We start from the raw sequence: 11636 nt of genomic DNA on the forward strand, positions 1-11636 counted from the left end.
ACCCCCACACACAGTACAGAATCACATCCAAATTCTTAATCCCTTAGAGAATCCAAAGTTTCCACAATGCTAGCTAGCTACAAAATGGTAGTCAATGCTGAACGATTGGAACTCCCTACATAGAATTCTCACAAAATATTTAAGAAAATATAATTGACATCTATAGACAAAATTCAATGACTAAATGGAAAAATACAAACTAGAACATTATTGGCAGTGAAACCTGAAGGCTAGAAGAAAAACTCCAAGCAGCAATTATACTTACCAACCTTAATGGGACTATCCTTGAGTTGTAGCAGAATTAGGGAAAAGTGAGCAAGCCATCCAATGATGTCATTTGGAATAGTGATCCAAAAGTTACATACAAATGTCTGAAGAGAATCCTGTGATAATCAAAAATTGATGCTTCTTCATTAGATGTAATTCCAATTGGATTTCAAAGCCCTATATGCCTAGAGGCAGACAAGTAGGAGCTGGACCAAGATGTCTAGATGACTTCCAAAACCAGCAAAAACCATGATGACTCAGGATGAATATCCATTCAGAAAAAAATAAGCCCAAAATCAGCATGCAAGGACGACTCCCCCCAAAAAAAGTCCCAGAAAATTTGAAATGGAAGGAAACCCTCTTTTTTGAAAAATAAATTCCACTCAATATCTGTGATAAAACTTCAGCTCCAGTGAAATAATACCTGAAAATGAAAGAAGGATTATCCACCAAGAAAATCTTCAGGGCACAAAAAACAAAAACCTAGAGTAGATCTCTAGATGAAAAATCAATGAAGAACATTCTGTTAATCCCTGATGCAAAGTGATAACCACAAGCACAAAACAGGTTCCAGTAAAATACATTTCATTTGGCAGAGAAGAAAACTTCTCAGAAAGGAAAAAGGTCATTGATACTCAGGGTTACCCCCATCCCTATTTGCAGAATTCTCGTCCTCCCCCAAATCAATCACAATTTAGAGGAAATGTTTTTGACAGACAGTCCCATCTTGAGGAAATATGGCCAGGTTCAATTCCACAGTATTGAGGATCAACTTCATGCCATGATTCTCTTTTGTCAAAGATCTAACTTAGTGGGAGAGAAAAATGAAGAATGAACCTCTCACATACTCTGAAACACTACTCAAGCTTTCCTCCAATCTAAGAAAAGGAAATGAACTGAACTTTTACCAAATGCAGCATAAGAGAGCCTGACCTTAAAAGCAAACAAAAGTTAATCCAACATGCTGTACTTTTCAGGACACTTGTAGGAAAATACAACATCCAAAATATTAGGTTTCTGCTACCTCTCTTCCCAGATAAAACTTCACTGAACTCCTAAGAAGTAAAGCCCCCCCAACACACACACACACAGTAGAGAATCACATCCAAATTCCAATTTCCTTGAAGAATCCAAAGTTTCCACAAGGCTAGCTAGCTACAAAACAAAAAGTTTGGGCTTTCCTAAATAGAACTCTCACATGGAAGCTTTTAGAAAAACTCCAAGCAGCAATTATAGTTACCATCCTTAATGGGACCAACCTCAAGTTGTAGCAGAGTTGGGGAAAGTTGGGCAAGCCATCCAAAGAGGTCATTTGGAATTCTGATACAAAACCCATTGAAAATACAAATGTCTGAAGGGAATCAAGTGATGATCCAAAAGGGATGTTTCTTCATCAGAAGTAATTCCAGTTAGATGTCAAAGCACTATATTCCCACAGGCAGACAAGGAGGAGGTGGACCACAATATCAAGAAGACTTCCAAAACCAGCAAAAACCATGATGACACAAGATGATTATCCATCAGAAGAAAATAAGGCCAAATTTGGGGAGAAATGACAACCCCTCAAATGAGTCTCAGAAAAGCTGAAAAGAAAGCAAACCCTCTACTTTGAAAAACCTGTGAGAAAACTTCAGCTCCAATGAAAAAATACCTGAAATGAAAGAAGGATTACCCACCAAGAAAATCTTCAGGGCAAAAAAACAAAATCCTAGAATAGATTTCCAGATGAAAAACCAATGAAGAACCTTCTGTTAATTCCTGATGCAGAGTGATAACCACCATTGCAGAACAGCCAAAGTTTCCAGGGAGAAAACCCCAAGGGGATCCATAAAACACTTTTTGAAATGAACTGTGAGATGAGGAAGTTATAGAAATTCTCCAAGATTCCTCAAAAATGCTGTTTCAGCACAATGCATTTCAGTTGGCTGAGAAGAAAACTTCTCCAAAAGGAACAAGGTCATTGATGCTCAGGGTTTTCCCCTCCCTATTTACAGCACTATTGTTTCTCCCCACCCCCACCCAAATCAATCAGAATGGAAAGGAAATGTCTTAGAAACACAACCCCACTTTGAGGAAATATGGCCAGGCTCAACTCCAAGTAATTGAGGATCCATTTCACGCCATGATTCTCTTTTGTCAAAGATCCAACTTAGTGGGAGAGAAAAATGAAGAATGACCCTCTAACACACTGTGAAACACTACTCAAGCTTTGCTCTAATCTAAGAAAAGGAAATAAACCAAATTTTACCAAAGGGAGCATAAGAAAGCCTGACCTTAAAAGCAAGCAAAAAGTAATCCAACTTCCTGTACTTTTCAGGACACTTTGTAAGAAAATACAACATGCAAGATATTGGTTTGCTCCTACCTCCATTCCAAGATAAAATTTCACTGAGCTCCTAAGAAGTGAAGACCCACACACAGTACAGAATCACATCTGAATTTTAATTCCCTTAGAGAATCCAAAGTTTCCACAATGCTAGCTAGCTATAAAATGGTAGTCTACTCTGAAAAGGTTGGGACTTCCTAAATAGAATTCTCAACAAATATTTGAGAAAATACGATTGACATCTATAGACAAAATTCAACAACTAAATGGAAAAATACGAACTAGAAAATAATTGGCAATGAGACATGGAGGCAAGAAGAAAAACTCCAAGCAGCAATTATACTTACCATTCTTAATGGGACCAACCATGAGTTGTAGCAGCATTGGGGAAAGGAAAGCCATCCAAAGAGGTCATTCTGAATCTTGATTCAAAAGCCATTGAAAAATACAAATGTCTGAAGAGAGTCCAGTGATAATCCAAAATGGATGTTTTTCATCAGAAGTAATTCCAATTGGATTTCAAAGCACTATATTCCCAGAGGCTGACAAGTAGGAGCTGGACCAAGATGTCCAGATGACTTCCAAAACCAGCAAAAACCATGATGACACAGGATGAATATCCATTGAGAAAAAAATAAGCCCAAAATCGGCATTCAAGGACGACCTCCCCAAATAAGTCTCAGAAAAGCAAAAAGAGAAGAAAACCCTCTTGTTTGAAAAATAAGTTTCCCAGGGGCGGAGCCATGATCCTAAACCCCTCCAAATACCTGTAAAAAATTAGCTCTAAACAAATTCTAAAGCAGCAGAACACACAAAAAGACAGAGTGAAACAACTTTCCAGCCCAAGACAACTTGGATGGTTGATTGGCAAGGTATATCTCGCTGGGTGGGGAGAGAAGTGCAGTGTGGTGTGGGCACTCAGGCCATAGCAAGCCTAGAGCAGGCCTCAGAGGACTGAATCCTGGGCAGCTATGGTGGTTTCCAGACTTCTCAACCCATGAATGCCAAAGACAACTTAGAAGGTCAGTGGGAAAGTAAGTGACTGCAGTGAGAGAAGAAGCTAGGTCTCAGTTGCAAGTCCCAAGCCGGGCCTCTGGGGCAGTGGCTGCTTCCTGAGCCTCCAGCCCACAGACTGAGGGGGAATTGAGTGGCTGATCAGAAGGTGATTGTAGGGATCTTTTTGCCAGTGCTGAGGCAGGAATCTCTTGCTCTTCCCATGCTTGGATCTGGGTCACAGTTCTGAGGAGGGGTACTGGGGCTAGGAGGAGTGCTCGCATGGTGGAGTTTGTTGTGGCTGTGGAGAGGAAACACCTCACCCCTTATCATGCCACCTTGGATGAACTGAAAATTTACAGGTTCCGAGAACCATCTCTGAAAACAGCTGTATAAACCCCCAAAGCTTGGGACATTATATTCTCCAAATTGGAAGCATACCCTTACTTTAACAATGAGGTTAAAACTCAAGTAATTGGCTGGGATCGTGAGTGAGCAGCGCAAAAAGAGTCAGACTATATTATCTTACTTTGGTGACAAAGAAGATCAAAACATACAACCAGAAGAAGACAACAAAGTCAAAGCTCCTACATCCAAAGCCTCCAAGAAAAATATGAATCAGTCGCAAGCCTTGGAAAAGCTCAGAAGGGATTTTGAGAAGCAAGAGAAGTAGAGGAAAAACTGGGAAGAGAAATGAGAGTGATGCAAGAAAATCATGAAAAACAAGTCAACAGCTTGCTAAAGGAGACCCAAAAAAATACCGAAGAAAATAACACCTTAAAAAATAGCCTAACCCAAATGGCAAATGAGGTCCAAAAAGCCAATGAGGAGAAGAATGCCCAATAAACAAAATTGGACAAATGGAAAAGGAAGTCCAAAACATTACTGAGGAAATACTTCCTTAAAAATTAGAGTGGAGCAATTGGAAGCTAGTGACTTTATGAGAAATCAAGACACTATAAAACAAATCCAAAAGAATGAAAAATTAGAAAACAATGTGAAATATCTCACTGGAAAAACAACTGACTTGGAAAATAGATCCAGGAGAGAGAATTGAAAAATTATTGCACTATCTGAAAACCATGATCAAAAAAAAAACCTAGACATCATCTTTCAAGAAATTAAGGTAAACTGCCTTGATATTTTAGAACCAGAGGGCAAAATAGAAATTGAAAGAATCCACTGATCCGCTCCTGAAAGAGATCCCCAAAGGAAGACTCCTAGGAATATTGTAGCCAAATTCCAGAGTTCCCATTTCAAGGGGAAAATATTGCAAACAGCTAAAAAGAAACAATTCAAATACTGTGGAAACACAATCAGGATAACACAAGATTTAGCAGCTTCTACATTAAGGGACTGGAGGTCATGGAATATAATATTCTGGAGGGCAAAAGAGGTAGTAATTCAACCAAGAAAGCCTGCAATTACAATCTTAACCTGTTGACTACACACAGTGCTAACATTTGCTGACAAAAAAAGAAAAAAGACCAAACAGAAGCATAGGTCACAAATTTACAGCCACCCAAAAAAGAGTGAAAAAACTCATGTTTGCCTGTTCAAGTTCGGAGGTCAGAGGCTTGCAGAAAAAGAAACAACCAGAAGCACATGAATGCAAATTTACATTACTTATCAGCACCATAGAACCCCATGAATCCTGCCAGTCAGATGTGACTTAACATTTTATTTCTGTTGAATACACAGTGAACAAACTTTGAGTCAAGACCTCAGTGAAAATCATAAATATTGAATCCTTTTTACCTGGGACCATCTGGGTCACCTTCCTGCTCCTCATTATTTAGGATTTATCTGTTGTTTCTTTATCATTTATCATTCACCTTTTTTGTCATATTAGACACTCTGTTTGGTCTGAGGTGGTATTTCAGAGTTACTTTACTTTGCATATCTCAAATCAAAAGATTTAGAGCACTTCTTTCTATGCCTATAGATATCTTTGATTTCTTCATCTGAAAACAGCCTGTTCATATCCTTTGACTATTGATCAACTGGGGAATGGCTTGTATTCAGGGCATGCAATTCTTGCCAAAGATGAATTTTAGAATATTGATTCAGTGTGCACAGTATGGTAAGTTCCAAAGGTAGATGGTCCAGGGAGTCCATTCAGCCCTCCTTTCAGGGTTTTGGAACTTGGGCATCTAATTTCTTCCTAGTTCATGTCTCCTATAAACCATATTACATCTATAGCAACAAGGTCTGATTTATATGATTCTGGCAGTTAGGGTATTTTTCTTACAATATTCATCACAATACATTCTTCCAGAGTCCCAAGTATAATTTTGTTGAGGGGAAGATGGTATCTGAATTTCTACCAACGTGCTGCTCACTGTCTGATGCTCCTTTAATCTTCTGTTCACTCACTTTCTCCTAGTTTCTTCATGGCTATTTTCTGAGATTCTGAGGAAAGAGGATTAAGGACAGACTTAAGTGTACTGTTTTTCCTTAATTAAAATGATGGGTTCAATTCTGGGTCAAAGCTGTCTGCAGTCCCACCTGCCTGAGTATTCCCATGGTAATGATTCCTTCCAACAACTTGTAGGATTCTTCCAAACATGATTCCTTCTCTCACAGTGCTGCAATTTAGATTCAACTTTCCTTAGTTCCTTCCAGTTTCAGTTGACCCTTTTCAATCGATATGGTATCTGGCTCTGTCTAGCTTATTTTCATGACTGTATTTTTTTCTGCAAACCCTTGTTGGAGTACTTTACCTGGAAAAGGCCAGAAACATAGCATAGAACACAAAAACAAGAAAATTGTAGCTTACTCACTCAGATTGTTACATATTTCACCAGAAGCTGATGACATTCAGTATATCTCATTCACACGGTGAATAGCAATGTTTGTGTTATACCCAAGTTAAAGAAAAAATGAAGACTGCTCATCCAGTCCAATAAAAAAAAATGCATGGTAATTAAGATAAATGTATGTCATTAGGTACAGGAGATACAAAAAGGTTGTATCTTTGTTCTATGCTTTGTTACACCATGAGAAAAGAAAAAAAATGAATTACTTATTGGGTCCAATAAGGGTGACTGTCACTAGGCCTTTGAAGTGCTCCTTTTATAGAAATTATTTTTAAAACAAACTCTAAAAAGAAAGAACACACTGAAAAAATCAATATTGCAGTGGTTTCTGGATTCCATGCAGTGTCCATAAACAGCAAAATGTTGAATACTGCTGTGAAAATGTCATTTTTGTGTTCAAAGATAACTGTGTAATTTTATTTTTGAAGATATTGCTCTGTGACATTGGAAAAAATAGATAAATCAGTTGTTTGTACAGGAAAATTAATGTTTTGTTCTAAAGTTTACACATATAATGAAACAAACAAAAAAAGTTTGCACATGTTATAAAACTTAGAAAATGTTATTAGCAACTAAGTAGCAACCATCAATCAATGAAATCTTTCCATTGTAATTGAGAAAATCTGCGTAGAAATAGGAAAAACAAAATAGAGTTCATTTGGAACAAATCCTCTATGTAAGATTGAAATGTCTTAACAATTTATAAAATGAATTAAAAACAAATCTAGAAGATTTGACAAAAAAACAGAATATCATTATCAAAGGGAGAAAAAATTGAATAAATTTTAATGTAGAGTTAACAGGTTCCTTAGTTTATTTTCTTGGATTTAGCTGTCTACTGCCTGAAAGCATCTATGTGTTTTTGTCCATGACCAGAGTCCACAGATTGTTCAGCTGATCTTCTTAAACTCAGAGATATGCGTCCCTGAAGTAACATCTTTTTTTTTTAATGGATTCAAGTTGAGGAGGTTTTTTCCAAATATTTCTCATAGTCAAATGTTACCTGCATAAAGCTGTTTAAAACTGCCAGGGATAAGATTCAATCCATCTTAGTAATGTTCAAAAAAATCTGATCAGTTTGATCTTCTGGTATAAAATGCATGTGAAAAATCAGTGCAGGTCTAATACAGTTAAACTCTTGTGTGCAACAGACATAGGCAGAACAGCTGATTATATCACTACTTATTCTTGTGGAATTTTAAAGAGATTTTAATATTCAACTCCATTTACATGGTATGGATAATGTATTATGTGATAGTGAGGAAAAGTTTGAAAAAGATGTTTGAGGACAAGAAATGTTAGAGACTTTCTGTTTTATGATAAAATGAGAGAAAGAGAGAGAAAGAAAAATAAAGAGAGGAAAAAATACAGAAACAGAGTGAGAGATTGAAGAGGGAAGTGATGTTTGAAAAGCTTCCTTACATTCAAGCATTTATATTTTTTAAAAGTATTATTAAGTTCTTTTCTACTGGGGTGATTTCTGAGAAAAAAAAGTCAATGGATTTCTCAGTGAAATGTAAAAAAAAACACTAGTAGAAATTGTTGATAGAAAGGGATAATTAACACTGCAGAAGGAAGGATTCTATATATGAAGCAACAAGGTATTCTGAAAGTGACTAATGAAAGAGCTTTCAATGAGAAATAACATCCCAGGGTTATAACATATAAAGAGACCCCCCCCTTAAATTTGAAAAATATTCTCTTTGATAATAATTCATATTAATCAAGAGAGAATAAAATACTAAAAGTAAATAATGGTAAATAAGGTGATGAGCACTTTCACCAAATTGACAGGATTGATAAAAGTGCATGAAAAAATAGGGTACCCATACATTTCAAGATAATTGGGATAAATGTGGCAGAAAAAAATATCTATTTAACAAAAACCAATTTCCTAGGATATGAAAAAAGATGAAAAGGCACCTAAGAATGTGGCAGAAAATTCTTAAACTGTCTTCCAAAAAAAAAGTAAATTATCAGATCATTTACTAAAGGAACCATGGGAAAAACATTACCTCAAAACAAAACATTCATTGATTCCTGCATATTTCAGGGCAGTTAATGGAAAAAATTCCAAACATTTAGGATTTTCATAACTAAATTAAAATATGAAAATGAAACAAACATTTGTAATTACAAAGACACAAATGGTACAGATTTCTTAATAAACTCTCTGGCCCTTGGAGTCTCATTTTTTTCCCTTTATTCTATCTATCCTTAGACAATATGTTATACTCAGAGATTTGTGGCAATTTCTAAAATGATTCAGATTGAAAGTTCAACAAAAGGATGCAGATGAGTCCAAATCTAAAGTGTAAAATTAGTGAATTCTGAACGGCAACTAATTTTCAAGAATATATTGAAGGAATCAAAAATACATTTGCAAGAAATCATACCTACCATAAATTAAAGTACAAGACTGGCAGTTTAGAAATTGCGTTTAGAAATAACTTATGTATACCAAAAAACAAACAGACAAACAAACAAACTAGACATCACATTAGATTTCCAGATGAAATACCAATGACAAACATTCCCAGAATCATTGGTGGATAAGCATAATCACCACTAGAAAACAAAAAAGGTATCACTGGAAAATGTACCAAGATGATCCACAAATCACTTTATGAAATGAACAGTGAGATCAGGAAGTTAAAAAAATTGCCCAACATTCATCAAAAATGCTAGCTTTGAGCACAATGCATATCAGTTGTCAGAGAAGGAAACTTCCCCAAAAGAAACAAGGTCATTGATGCTCAGGCTTTCCCCCTTCCTATTTATAATTCTCTTGTCCTCCCCCAAATCAATCACAATTTGAAGGAAATGTCTTAGAAAGGCTTTGTAACCTTGAGGAAATATGGCAAGGCTCAACTCCAAGGAGTTGAGCATCCATTTTACACCATAATTCTCTATTGTCAAAGACCTAAATTAGTAGAATGGAAAAATGAAGAATGACCCACTTACACACCATGAAACACAACTCAAGTTTGGCTTTACACTATGAAAATGAAATTAACCAAACTTTTACCAAAGGCAGCATAAAAAAACCTGGACTTAAAACAATACAAAAATTAATCCAACTTCCTGTCCTTTACAAGACAGTTACAGGAAAATACAAAGTCTAAGATATTAGATTGCTCATACCTCCTTTATAAGATAAAACTTAACTCAACCCATAAGAAATGAAAACCCACAAATGTAGCACAGATCACTTCCAAATTCTGATTGCTTTAGACAAAATGAAATTTTCACAGTGCTAGCTAGCTACACAAATAGAGTCTACCCAGAAAAGCTTGGGACTTCTGAAGTAGAATTGTGAACAAATATACTAGAAAATATGATGAATATATGTAAACAAAATTCAAAGATTAAATGGAAAAGTAAAAATGGGAAAAAGAATTGGCAATGAGACATGGAGGGCACAAGTAACAAAACAAACAGCAATTATACTTACCATAACTAAAGGGACAAACCTTACAGTTGTAGCAGAGTTCTGAAATGGTGGGTAACCAATCCCAGGAGTTCATTTGGAATCATGATCCAAAAGTCATTCAAAAATACTAATATCAGGAGAGAATCAAATGATAATCCAAAATAGATGTTTCTCCATAAGAAATAATTCCAACTAGATTTCAAAGAACTATATTCCCAGAGGCAGACAATGAGGAGCTGCACCACCATGTCAAAATGACTTCCAAAACCAACAAACACCATAAGGACATGTCATGGGTAACCAGTCAGGAAAAAAAAGTCCAAATTTAGCATTGAATGCCAACGCCCAAGTAAGTCTCAGAAAATCTGAAACCAAAAGAAAGTCTCTTTTTTGAAAAATAAGTTCCTTTCAAGAAATGTGATAAAATTTCATCTCTGATGGAAAAATGTATATAAAATTAAAGATCGATTAACCACAAAGAAAGTCTTCAGAGCACAAAAAACAAAACCTAGAGTAGATCTTCAGATGAAATACCAATGAAGACCCTTCTGTTAATCCCTGATACAAAGTGATAACCACCACTACAGAACAGGCAAGGTTTCCAGGGAGAAAGACCCAAGAGGAGCCAGGATTCACTTTCTGGAATGAACTGTGAAATCAGGAACTTACAGAAATTCTCCAACATTCCTCAACAATTCTAGCTTCCATCACAATGCATTTCAGTTGGCAGAGAATGAAACTTCCCCAAAATGAATAAGGCCATTGATGCTCAGGGTTTTCCCCTCCCTATTTCCTGAACACTTGTCCTCCCCCAAATCAATCACAATTTGAAAGAAATGCCTTAGAAAGGCACTCCTACCTTGAGGAAATGTGGCCAGATTCAACAAAAGGAATTGAGGAGCCATTTCACACCAGGATTCTCTATTGTCAAAGAACTAACTTAGGAGCACAGAAAAATGAAAAATGACCAACTTACACACCAGGAAAGATTACTCAAGCTCTGTTCTAATCTTAGAAAAGGAAATTAACCAAATGTTTCTCAAAGGCAGCATAACAAAGCCTGACCTCAAAACAAAACAAAAATTAACCCAACTTCCTGGACTTTACACAACAGTTACAGGAAGATATGAAGTCCAAGATATGAGGTTGCTCCTACTTCCTTACCAAGATAAAACTTAACTCAACTCAAAAGAAATGAAAATGAGAAACAGAGCACAGAATTACTTAAAATTCTGATTCCCATACAGCGTCTGAAGTTTACACAATGCTAGCTAGCTACACAAATGGGGTTGACTAATAAAAGTTTGAGATGTCCAAAATAGAAATCTCACCAAATGGTTTAGAAAATATGATTGATATATATGTAAAAAAAATTTTAAGATTAAATGGAAATGTAAAAATATGAAATAATTAGCAAAGAGGCTTGGAGGGCACAAGAAACACACCAAGCAGCAATGATACTCAACATACTTCATGAGACAAGCCTTGCAGTTGTAGCAGACTTCTGGAATGGTAAGCACCCAATCCAAACAGTTCATTGAGAAATTTCATCTAAAAGCCACTCAGAAATACAAATGTCACAAGACAATTGAGTGATAATCCAAAATGGAGGTTTCTTCATCAGAAGTAATTCCAATTGGATTTAGAAGAACTACATCCCCAGAGGGAGACAAAGCACAGCTGCACCACCATGTCAAAATAACTTCCAAAACCAGCAAAGACCATGAAGACATAGCATGGGTATCCAGTCAGAAAAAAAATAAGCTCAAATTTACCATTGAATGCCAACCCCAAAAAT

At 36.2% G+C, this 11636-nt stretch overlaps 1 long non-coding RNA gene across 2 annotated transcripts; it reads right to left on the minus strand.

Moving 5' to 3' along the window:
• Positions 1 to 5344: 5344 nt before the first annotated feature.
• Positions 5345 to 10761, minus strand: LOC114023788. 2 transcript variants are annotated; one of them, XR_003566831.1, is made up of 3 exons: positions 10698 to 10761; positions 6095 to 6309; positions 5345 to 5998 (listed from the first exon to the last, which is right to left on the minus strand). It is a non-coding gene; the product is annotated as an uncharacterized LOC114023788 (long non-coding RNA). The 2 variants fall into 2 exon arrangements; XR_003566830.1 differs by lacking the exon at positions 10698 to 10761 and adding an exon at positions 9860 to 10122.
• Between the last annotated feature and the right edge of the window lie 875 nt (positions 10762 to 11636).

The sequence above is a fragment of the Vombatus ursinus genome, unplaced genomic scaffold (assembly GCF_900497805.2).
Source record: "Vombatus ursinus unplaced genomic scaffold, bare-nosed wombat genome assembly UNPS02004455.1, whole genome shotgun sequence".
Taxonomy (NCBI): Eukaryota; Metazoa; Chordata; class Mammalia; order Diprotodontia; family Vombatidae; genus Vombatus; species Vombatus ursinus.